Source organism: Anomaloglossus baeobatrachus, chromosome 6 (assembly GCF_048569485.1).
Source record: "Anomaloglossus baeobatrachus isolate aAnoBae1 chromosome 6, aAnoBae1.hap1, whole genome shotgun sequence".
NCBI lineage: Eukaryota > Metazoa > Chordata > Amphibia > Anura > Aromobatidae > Anomaloglossus > Anomaloglossus baeobatrachus.
The window spans coordinates 517,908,981-517,921,819 of record NC_134358.1 but is presented as its reverse complement, the minus strand read 5'-3'; the positions used below and the strand labels follow the sequence as shown (position 1 = coordinate 517,921,819).

Genomic DNA, 12,839 nt, shown 5'->3' with positions numbered 1-12,839 from the left:
CAGCCTCATAGACTTTCATAGGCGAAAGTGCTAGCTGTGACAAAAAAAAAACGATGGCACTCGTAGGTGAAAAATTGTCTTGTGTATGAGCCCTTACAGAAAGTTGAGGGGGCATTGGTATCCCCACCTGGCAGACTGCATTTATGGTTTATCTCATGGAGAAGCCATAAATGCATATAACGGTAGAAGCCACTGCTAAACCAACTGCTTCATGGCCAAAGAATATTGATGCAATCAAGTTAGTTCCCTCTTAGTAATGACAAGTCTGCTGAAAATTTGTGATTGTTGATCAAGCCCTATATTACCACTAGTCATGAGCGAGCACTACCATGCTCGGGTGTTCTGTACTTATGAAGAGCAGTTGGATGCTTGGATGGGCGTGATTCAAGCACCTTAAAATAATGGAAGTCGATGGGTGACCTGAGCATTTTTCTGGGAAATCTTCCGGTAAAAATGCTCGAGTCCCCCATTGACTTCCATAATACTTGGGTGCTTGAGTCGCGGCCATCCGAGCATCCAACTGCTCTTCATAAGTACAAAACACCCGAGCATAGTAGTGCTCGTTCATCACCAATTACTACATGTACATGGAGATGAAGATTTTGCAATTAAAACTAAGTGATCATTCATACTTGCCAAAAGTCATGATTATGATGGTACAACAAAGCCAAGCAGACTGAAAAATAGGCAAGATCTCGACAAGCCGACATTGAAAATGGACATTCCGGGTTTTTTTTTAAAGCGTTACTGGGTTATGGCTTAAATGTCAAGTTTGAGATTTTATGTGAAATGTGTACTGACAAATATATGGGTTGCCACCCCAATTCCCTAGAGTTCGCCATAAGAAGGAGATCAATGGAATTTTAATTACAAAATAGGAATCATATTCACGCCTTTTATTTCAATGGAAATGCTTTTAAGGTAAAGGGAATGTACATAATACCAATAACCTCTGTAAGTGATAAAACAATTATTTAAACCGCTATAAAAATGTTACACTGCCAACGCAATATACTGTAAGTGGTTTCCTAATTTATTAGGCTTGTATTACACAGTATGAACTACTACAGATGGTTTTCCAAATGGCGCCTGCTTTCCCCGGAGCACTTCAGTAATAACAATGGTATTACTACAATAAAAAAAGGCATTAATATTAGAATAGGAGGCAATCTGGGAGTACATGTAGTACATTACAACCAGGGAACAACTTGGAAAAGAAAGGCATACAATTAAAGGGGAATGTTAGTGAATTCTAGGAGTTTCCCCATATACATTGTCATTTGTAATTATGATGTCTGAGATTAAATTCTGTTACTTCAAGGTTTCTGGATGATACAAGACGACACAGAATGTATCTGGGCCACATCAATAACGCAATGAAAATGCAATTACTTGACTCTTTTTATTCTCGTGTTGTCACTGGCTACTATTATATTCCTCTAGATTAGGGGGGGGGGGGTAACTATTTTCCCGAGGGGCCACATGAGAAACTGTGCATGTTGTGGAGGGCCGAGCCAATAGACTGAAATTAACTACTCTGCCCATTATTAATATTACCATCTAAATTATACTTAATTTAAACTAATATGAATTGGATCACTTAATATTGAACCACAATTAAATCCCGTGAAACTCTTCTACTGAAAATACATGTTACGATGGTGCTTATTATAACATATTTTTACCTTTAGTAGCTAATCAAAACCAGAAATGGTGGTTTAATGATTTTTTATTATATATATAAATCATATGGTCATGTTATTCAGCCCTTGTACCTTGATCAACAGCAGCACCCACAAAATAATAGACCAAACGGCTCCCCAGTGTGATGGTCCACATAGCTCCCCACACACAGTGTGATGATCCTCAGTTCCCCACAAACAGTGTGATCCCTAACATCCCCCAATGCACAGCCTCCCTACCAACAGCCCTCTTTAGGCTGTATGATGACCCACACACAGTATGATGGTCCCCACACAGCCCCTACACACCATGTGATAGACCTCACAGTCCCTACAACACAGTATGATTGTTCTAACAGCCTCTAAAGATAGTATGACTGTCTTCACAGAGCTACACACACAGTAAGACTGTCCTCACATACTCTTCCCGTGGTATGATGGTCCTCACAGCCTCTACACGTGGTATGATGGTCCTAACAGCACCTACACATGGTATGATGGTCCTAACAGAACCTACATATAGTATGATGGTCCTAACAGCGCCTACACGTGGTATGATTGTCCTCACAGCCCCTATACATGGAATGATGGTCCTCATAGCCCCTAAATATGGTATGACTGTCTTCCCAAAGCTTCACAAATGGTATGACTGTACTCACAGCCCTTACACATGGTATGATAGCCTTCGCAGAGCCCCACACATGGTATGATGGTCCTTGCAGCCACCCTAGACACACTGTGATCCCTCACAACCTCCCACACACAGCCTCCTCCCCTGCTAGTATGATGGCCACCACAGCCCTCAAGTTTTATGCTATACCTATACATTCACCCAAGTGATTGTTGAAAAAAAAAAAAAAAATATATAAATAATTTACCTTGCTGTCCCCCTTGCACTCTGCTCCAGTTCTTGCTGTGTGCATACTTAGGCTCCCCACAACAGACGCATTCTATAGACATCACTGCATTTCTTGTCTGAGACACAGTCGCAGAGGCTGAATGGTGTAGAAGGAGTCAGCTACTCCCTCCTCCATTACATTCAGCGGTATCTACATCCTGCACCAATCTCAGGATTAATTTCAGAAAAATCCAACTAAATTTATGGAGGTTATCCAATCTCAATATCAGATGTTGGGCTTTCGAAACCCAGCACTCTCACCGATCAGATGTTCTTAGGGCCAGCAGTGGATGTTAGTTGTTAACCCTAGAACGCATACCTGGGGCCTCGCAGGCCTGCTAGGTTACTTGTTTTCAATGGTTGATTTCTATTGTTGCGCGTTCTAGGGTTAATTTCAATAGCACAGCTCCAGCAACTGTTTAGGCCAATGCCCCTACTATATATCCACCCCTATTTAACTGAGTAGTGCTGATTGCAGTACCGGGCAGTGGCCACTACTGATTTGACGGAACTGTTCAACTGCTAACATATCCCTGCTGCTAACAATAAGAGCCCATACTCGGAGAGGGTGCAGGTGTCTTGAACCCCCAATGAACGGGACCTACTCTTAAGATAGGTTATCAATATAAAAATAGTGAGGCGTTCTTTTAAATAGAACGTCAGATTACATGTTTGATCAAAACTGAGGTCTTGCAGTGCTGAGGAATGCTCTTCACGGTTCGTAGGGGTCCAAATGATCATACAATTAACATTCAGCCTGTGGATAGGTGATAAATGCTTTTTGTGGAATAACCATTTTAACACCACTTAATAAAAATCCATCAGTAAACTGCAGATCACCCACAGTACTCAGAGGCCGTGTGCTCTCCATGCACTGGAGACAACACGCGGCCATAAAACAGTCAATTCATTGACGTATTCTCCCTCAGCTGACCACAGTCTCCACATCTGTGGCATATGCTTGTATTACAGCGCTTAAAGCCTCAGGGAAACCACCTGTAGAGGGGAAATGACAATTTTCCATTTTAAATCACCATAAAAAGCTAAGCTTATTTGCAGCCTACTGACACTAAATTGTAACATGGGTTCTTCTATCCAGTGTCCCAGCCCCTGAGCAAACATGGTGTGTGCCCATGAGGTGTGTAAATAAATGTGCGTGAATATCTAGACACGCTTACAAAAGTGTATTATAATCCCGGAAAGGAGCCAGTGTAATTGCTATATCTTCCGTGAACAGTGTTATTCAGCTGAATTCTTATCAGCCCTTTTCTGACATGCTTAGGTTCCCTGAATTTATAGCCATGAATGGTTCCTCAGCCTTTTATGAGCTTTTTTTTTTTAGCCATGCATTGTTTGAAGCTGAATAGACTCTACCCTTTAATTTTCACTCAATTACAGAAAAAAAAATGATTTCACATTTTCTACATAAGCCGAAATGGAAATTGACTAAGAACCTCAGAACTGTCAGCAACATCTTTTGAGGAAAGATTAGCTCTGCAGTGATTATAAAATAGGTGTCATCTTTGACACTTGCATTCCGCAACCCGAATCGGAGCGCTCTGGAAGGGAATGTTAAGGGACGTCAGAAAGGGTCTTGGAAGGCTCAGCTGTCATGCTATGTGCCTCCTTCTCCTCGCTTTGTAGTCAGGTGCTGTGCGCTGAATGTCAAAGGTTCTCCACTTAAACTCCCTGACAAGAGAGAGAAGAATACTGGGAGAATATGTTATTAGCAACTATGAACTTGTCTTTGGTAACGGGTCAGCCTGACACTTAATTTATGTCTATGGAGTTGAAAAATAAATAAAAACAAAAAAAAAAAACCCTCTTATAGTCGCCGCCTAAATAAAAGCCACAAGAGAGTGCACGGCACTTAGCCTCTCTGTCACCGTCATGGCTACAATCTCAATAATCTGGATTCACGGACACCCATAATGCCGGAGTTTTCCATCATGCTGACAACTTCAAAAACTATTTTCTGATTGTTTCTTATTTACATTCCATGTTTGTTACATGTGGCATGCAGCTTATACGATTTCTGGAATATACAATTGGACGTCGCAATTTTCTTTAAGGGGTTTTCACACTCTATACATTTATCTATATATAGAATAGGAGATAAAAGATACAAATTATTGATTGTCCGACTTCTAGCACCCCCCCCAATATGAAAAACTGTGAATGGAAGCCATTGTATTCATGTGACTACCACACCATTAACGCCTATGGGACTATTTCCCAAACAGAAGTGGTCATGCTTGCATACTACCGCACCAATGAAATTTAAGACCACCGTTCTCAGAATTATAGGTGGCCCAAAGGTCCATCCCCTTTTGATATTAGATTTATCATCTGTCCTATGATGAATGTTTAATTGTGAAATAAACCTTCAAAGAGGACACCGCACCAGGACAATCGGGAAGAACTGGGTAAAGTTCTGGGATTGTCACATCTAATGGATGAGACAATCCTGGGCAGCTGGTGACTGCTATTTTTAGGCTGGGGAAGCCCAATAAGTATGGGCCTCCCGAGCCTGAGAATACCAGCCCCCAGCTGTAGGGCATTATCATGGCTGGATATCAAAATTGGGGTGGACCGCATACAGTTTTTAAAAATTTAAATAAGAAAAAACGCATTCTGGAGGCTGCCATCTGTAGCCATATGCTTTATCTGTGCTGGGTATCATAATACAGGGGGATCCGATGCCAACTTTTTTATTTATTTTTATACCACAAGAGTGACTCGCAGACAGGGTCTGTGATTGCAAGCAATCACTTTCACACAAGGCTGGTGATGCATCTGACTGCAACCAATCACAGTCGTCAGGACTGAAGGTGGGCGAGGGAAGCAGTGAATATGTATGAAGGTAAATGAGTGGCCCCGGAAAAAGCATCCATGGCCTGAAAGCAATTACAGCCGCCTCAGAGACTTGGTAAGTATAGTGCGCTTCTCTAACCCCCCTATCCCTTCTACCACCACTTTTAAGTGCCGGATTCTGGTCAGCATAGACTTATATGGGGGCCGGCGTTCGGTCAGATATCTAAGATCAATTCCGAGCCAGACCAGATTTATTTTTTATTTTATTTTTGTTTGTTTTTTTAAAGTCCAGTTAATCCTGCCGAACCCGGATATCTGCGAGTTCACTCATCACTACAGGTGAACATAAATGTATCAAGTCTATTCAATATTTAGAAGGAAGAATATTAGTATTTTAGAACGTTAAACAAAGAAACCCTCTTATTTTTGTTTCCAGACCTTAATCTGCCCATACACACTACGTCAGCCAAATCTGGACCGGCTGACCTTTTACTTCTTTATTGCTTGTTCGTTCTGCTCATTACATAGGACCGCAGGTGCACCCGACTGCTGCATCACTATTGTGCTCCAGCTATGAGGATTACCAGAAGATTCAGAGTTCTCTTTTTTTTTTCTGCCACTCATTAGGTTACAACATCCTCACATCTCACAGGTTGTTATAGAATAAATGCATAAAAGAGAGAAGAAGAAACAACAGTAGGTAAAAAAAAGGAAGAAGCAGAACGCTGGATGTTTGCATTCTGTGCGAAGAGTGACAGGTGACAGGAGAACAAGTGCAAACAGACGACGATTTCAGCACCGTAAGAAGAAACCTTTCAAGGAGATCGAGCATTCTCATTATAGGAAGCTGTATACAAATATTGTTGTTTTTTGGTTTATAGTCTTACTAATGAAACAACCCGATTACTGCATATGCATGTCCTGTCCTCAGCTGCCATGCAAGAAATGGGCATATATTAAAGAAGGTAGAAAAGTAAATGAAGCATACAGTAACTTTACTGAATTTTTCAGTAGAAATGGAGGCAACAGATGAAACGGACAAGTGTATAGAGTCCAAAAGAGTAAGGCCTTCACTTGTGTATTTTGGGATGTTAATACATATGGTGGCAGCAGTTCAGGGAATGGTCTACGGTTTGGTTCACACCTTATCTTGGAGAAATATGTCAAGGATTTTTTGGAGTTAAGTTATGACAACTTAACCAGTTCACGCAACCCTGGACTGACACTGGTTGCACAGCATATTAATTTGGTGCACAGTGCACCCACAGAACCATTTGACATTGTACGACAGGTCGGGCCTACCCTTCCTGATTACACATGAATGTTCTAGTTTTCTTACAAGCCCAAATATACGAGAAAATTCAAGAGCCATTTCTACCACAACCCTAAAGACCATCAAACTTTAAAAACTAACCGTTGTTTTAAATTTTATTTCATTAATCAATAGTTGAGGTGAAAATAACAAACTTTTTAATCTATCATCAGCAAAATCTGTTTTTTTTCTCTTCCTGAACTGATCTCTCATTTCAAAAATTGTCAATTATTGGGTAAAATCTGTCGTCAGTGAAGACTTTCCCATTACGAGATAGGAGATGGCAGTTGGAGCTTATTAGTGATGGTGGAGTATGGTCGGGACTGCTCGTTACGTGATTGAGCATCGGGGTTTTCGGGTACTTGCGGAGGTCAGCTGAGTATTGCGGGTGCTATTTAATCTGTGAAACAATGACCACAACGCTCAGGCTTGCTTCACTGCATGATGTGTGTAGGCACCTCAAGGAAAGCCTTTTGCAGTTTCTGAATAGCTCTACCAGGGAATAAAATAACATTCTCAGATGTAGGGTGTTCAAAAAAGAAAAACCCCCTCTTTCCCTCCAGCCGGAAATGCTCTGTTTATGGCTGGCTGCATGTGAGTAGAGACTCGAATGGCCCAATTAGTGACTTAGAAAAACCACAAAGAACTATATAAAAAAAACACCAAAAAGGAGCCAAGACAAATGATATGTGCACACAGAATGTGGTGAGCCTTCCTCATAAAGATGGCTGCAGCCAAGGTGCAAGATGCTGATGTCACAGCCACTCTACCTCCACACTAGAGGGGAGGGGCGGCTGCTTAGCATACGACATGCACACTAATAAGGCTTGCACTGGGAGCCCATCATATAATGAGTGAAATGCACAGTGTCTGAACTGTAACCTATAAATGACGCCAGAAAACCCAGGTCAGGCGGGCTAAACAGCACTATATAGGTGCATCTCGCATGGATACACGAGACGCACAGTGTCTGAATAATGGCCTATAAATGACGCACAACACCAGGTCCAGGCGGGTCAGTTAGCACTATGAGTACATAACACATGACAGGCTCACCATTTAACCACCTGAATTCAAAAGGTCCACACACATCCTGCAAAAATGGATAAAATGTGCCATACCTCAAATAGTGAGATATTAGTTTATATTTTGGCCCAAAATATGTAAGCTCGCAATCCGTTCGTGAAGGATTCTCACACTTGCGAGTCCCTACACTGAATAAGTTAGAAAAACCACAAAGAACTATATAAAAAAAAACACCAAAAAGGAGCCAAGACAAATGATATGTGCACACACAGAATGTGGTGAGCCTTCCCCATAAAGATGGCTGCAGCCGAGGTGCAAGATGCTGATGTCACAGCCACTCAACCTCCACACTAGAGGGGGGGGGGGAGGCTGCTTAGCATAAGACATGCACACTAATTAGTGACTTCCATTGGGGTTCAGGTCACGTCCGGGTCCTAGACGTTAAAGTCCAGCTGTTAGTCACGTCGAGCGTCTGACCAGTTCGAATTGAGAAACGAATATTTGAGCATTTTAGTGCTCACCCATCACTAATGCTTATTAAGTTCTACGAATAAATGTAACTGTTTCAGGAGAACTTGCAGCAGATTATGTGTGTCTACCTCTAGTTTCTCTCCAAGAATGGTTATCATATCTAATTAATGAAAAAAAAAATCAATCACTGATTACAACTTTTATTCATAAATGGATAGTGAAAGATCAGTCCAGGATGAGGGAAGAGAAGAAAAAAAAGCAGATTTGTCTAATACAGTCATATGAAAAAGTTTGGACACGCCTATTAATGTTAACCTTTTTCATTTGAGAGTTGTTTTGAGGTGCCCATGATGCCACTCTTCATAGGAGATTCAAATAGGAGAATAACTTGCAAGTGGCCATTTTAAATACCTTTTCTCATGATTCTCATGATCTCTGTAGACTGTGAGCGCTCGCGGGCAGGGTCCTCTCTCCTCCTATACCAGTCTGTTTTGTACTGTTAATGATTGTTGTACGTATACCCTCTTTCACTTGTAAAGCGCCATGGAATAAATGGCGCTATAATAATAATAATAATGATAATGACTGGATACACCTGCTTATGAAGTTCAAAGCTCAATGAGGTTACAAAACCAATTTAGTGCTTTAGTAAGTCAGTAAAAAGTAGTTAGGAGGGTTGAAATCAAGAAATTGATAAGGGTGCCCATACTTTTGCACCGGTCAAACTTAGTTTAAATGCGGATTGCACATTTTCTGTTAGTACAATAAACCTCATTTCAATCCAGAAATATTACTCAGTCCATCAGTTAGGCTGCTTTCACACTACGTTTTTTTAACATGCGTCCTGAACGTTTTTTTAACGCAAAAACGGATCCAGTGCAAATGCGTTTTCATTTCAATGCATTTGCAATGGACTCGCGTTAACATGCGTTCACCTGCGTTTGCGTGCGTTATAGTGAGGATCCAGCGACTTGCAGTTTTTTAACATCTTTCAAAAACGCTACATGTAGCATTTTTGAGCTGCGTCCAAATACTGCAAATCGCTGGATCCTGACTAAACAGCATGCAAGCGCATGTGAACGCTGGCATGCTGATAGACAGGATCCTGCTTGCTCTACTGAGCATGCCCAGAAACCAGTCTCGCGTGATCAGTCCCTCTCTCTCCTACCTCTCTGTCTCTCCCCCTCCCTCTCCTCCACCTGAGAGCTGCGGACACTCGTAACCAAGGTAAATATCGGGTAACCACTTATCTTAGTTACCCGATGTTTACATTGGTAACGTGTGCAGGGAGCCCGGCTCCTAGCAGCTGCAGACGCTCGTAACCAAAGTAAATATCGGGTATCCAAGCAAGTATACCCGATGTTTACCTTGATTACGAACCTCCGCAGTTGTAATAAGCCGGCTCCCAGTCTGGCACGTTTAGTTCCCCTCACTCCCGATCACATGACTCCAATGCCCACCCCTAAACATCCAGTGACAGGATCCTGCAAAGTAACACATGCGTTTGCATGCGTTTTTTGCTGTAAAAGCAGGATCCGCTTTTGCAGCAAAAAAACGTTCAGGACGCATGTTAAAAAGACGTAGTGTGAAAGCAGCCTTATTAGATATATGACACTGAAATAGCTGTTGCAAAAACCCAAATTGTTATAAAGAAAAAAGGTTACCATTAATAAAGGTGCCCAAACTTTTTCATATGACTGTAAGATCAATTACAAAGTTGCTCATTGTTAAGTGTACTATTGATTCATAAAATTGACGGTTACTCTTTAATAATATAAAAAAAGAGCTTGCAGTATATCCTGAATGTAATAATTCTTTTCCACAAGGTTGATAAAAATTAAAATCAGAGAAAAGTGTGAACGACCAGTAGGCGCGCACACAAGCATAGAGAAACTTTGCCTACAAGTAGCTGTTCCCTAAATGACTTGGGATCTGTATGGCCACAATAGTATTAGGAGATATATTTTTATCACGATATCTAAGTCTACACCTGTTACTGCCGGAATAAGAGACTAACTGGATTATGAGAGAGCGAATTGCTAACTAGCCGAGGACAACTTCTGTGACTCTTCTATAAAACAATTTTTTTTTACACACCTTCAATCTTTTGTAATATTTTTTACTCGTCCTTTTCCACATTTTTCTTATGACACAACATATGTTACGCTTTTAGACATGGCACGCATGTTCAGACCAACAGATGTCTGACGCACAACAAAAACACTCCACAAATAAGGTGGACACGAGGAATGCAATAATGGTGGGCCCTGGCACTAGTGAGAGGGTAGATGAGACACCTCCTGCCCTTACCTACAGCTGTACCCTTTACTCCTAGCTAGACCTTATACAGATTCCTCACCTGTTGCCGAGCAGGTAACTGAAGCCCTGAAAAGTCCCCATTATAGTCCTGGCTAGTGAGTGGGAAGGTAAAGTTTACTAGACCCACTGCTGCACTAATACAACAAGAGTGGAAAAACAATCAAAATGGAGAAGATACAACTTCAGGACGAATCAACAGCAGCTCCTTCCAGCAAGGCGGCCAGAACACAAATGGTTTTGTATAATTAGCAAAGATTGCTGGGAAAACCTGCGACTTAAACACAAAGGGGTGTGGTACAGAGCAGCCCTAGCTGACCTGTACTGCTAGGAGCAAAACTGAAATTAACTGTTTCAGCGCCAAGAGAAGCGAAACATTTGAATGTCTTGTCCCATATGGAGATGAGAGGCTCTAGTCCTAAAGCTGTCACTATTCTCTAAAAAGACACGGAGACTACAGTGACAACATCTTATCACATCAAAAAAAGATACAGACACCAATATAATTTAATTCAGTATTCCTAAATTATTTTTAATAATATTTTACGCCATTTCCCCCCCTTTGGTTTTCAAACAAATCCCATATTTTTATATTTATTTATTTTTACCTACAGCTCTTGATAGAATTTTATTCAACTTGACAACTGCTCTGTCAGATGACACCGGAGCTCCTTGGAGTTTCTTTTCAAATGTATTTGGTATATGAGTGTGCGGTATTCAGCGCTTGTCAGTTGTAGTAGTTTCTGTCCTGAAGAAGTAGTTTTTACTTCGAAACGCGTAGACCTAATAAACTTACTTGGCTTGTCCTCTTCACATTTCGTGCATCTAGACCATTAGCAGCACAAATTGTATCCCTTCATCTACTGTTTTCTAACTTCTGTGACACGGCATAGAATGAATGGTAACAAATGTAATTTCCAAATCTATCAGGACGGGTGCTGTTAAATAATCATAAAACACAATTGGATAAAGACTTGCACAACAGATCCTGTGGCACGTCATTAATGACAAGCCGCTTTCCTCCTGTTCCTGTAGCAATATTCTAATGTGCAAATTAAATAAATTGGCTTTCAAGAGAAAGTCACTTTAACAGCCTTAAATAGGAAGGCTGCGTATATTAAAATGTCTGGTACAATCCTGCTCACTTTATCAATGGCACCTAAAATGAATACATGTTCACGTCGGGGTTTCTCCCTGCGATTTCAGTGCGCACATACTCCCCAGGTGCAGCGCAGCAATCCGCGGAGCTCGCTTCTGCCAGAGACAGCTGTTTGGCAAGACGGTCGTAAACTCTCACAAAACCCGCTCATCTGCCAGACCTCCACCAGACTCCACATAAAACCAGCACTTAACACATTGAAAGCAGTGGTGTTAGGTAGTAAGTTTGGTAATAAATTCACATGACAGTCATCAATATCCAAATAAATAACTAGAAAAGCCGCCGAAAGGCAATCAAGAGTAGCAAAGACCAAGCAAGGGCCAAATCTTGAGGCTGTTCTCAATTTAAAGTGTACAGAACCTAAATAATTTGTGAGCATTTGTGAGGAAAAGCACCATTTCTAGTTGTTATATGACTGGTATCCTTCATTCTTTACCAATTTTCCCCTCTTCAGGCCCTACTGCAAATTATTAGTGGTAGGTAGAGAACAGCTGCTATGTCTCCAAAACACAGACACCAAGTAATTCGTACCGGTCTTTCAATATGGAGCATGCAGACAAAAGGAGGACATGATATCGTGGTATAGACCAGTATAGCTGTGAAGCCAGCACTGTGGTTAGATAAGCATTTACTAAAAATGCTGCAGCATGATCTGCCTGTGTCTCTCAGCTCCTCCTCTCCATAAACCTGAAGACTCACCTCTTCCGACACGCAACAACCTGCAGTAACCCTCAGTACACTGTACCGCTGAATGACTAGCTTTACCCACCTCTTCAGACAAGCCTACAACCTGCAATAACGCTCTGTCCATTGTACCGCTGCATGACCAGCTCTACCCACCTCTTCCGACAAGCCTATAACCAGCAGTAACCCTCAGTCCACTGTACTTCTGCATGACCAGCTCTACCCACCTCTTTCGACAAAAATACAACCTGCACTAACCCTCAGTCCACTGTATCGCTGCATGACCAGCTCTACCTACCTCTTCCGACAAGCCTACAACCTGCAGTAACCCTCAGTCCACTGTACTGCTGCATGACCAGCTCTACCCACCTCTTCCGACAAGTCTATAACTAGCAATAACCCTCAGTCCACTGTATTGCTGCATGACCAGCTCTACCCACCTCTTCCGACAAGCCTACAACCTGCAGTAACCCTCAG

At 41.7% G+C, this 12,839-nt stretch overlaps 1 protein-coding gene across 1 annotated transcript in view; it reads right to left on the bottom strand.

The window, feature by feature from the left end:
* The window catches only part of PARD3 (par-3 family cell polarity regulator), an 807,488-nt gene that overhangs the window by 237,078 nt on the left and 557,571 nt on the right, over positions 1-12,839 (bottom strand).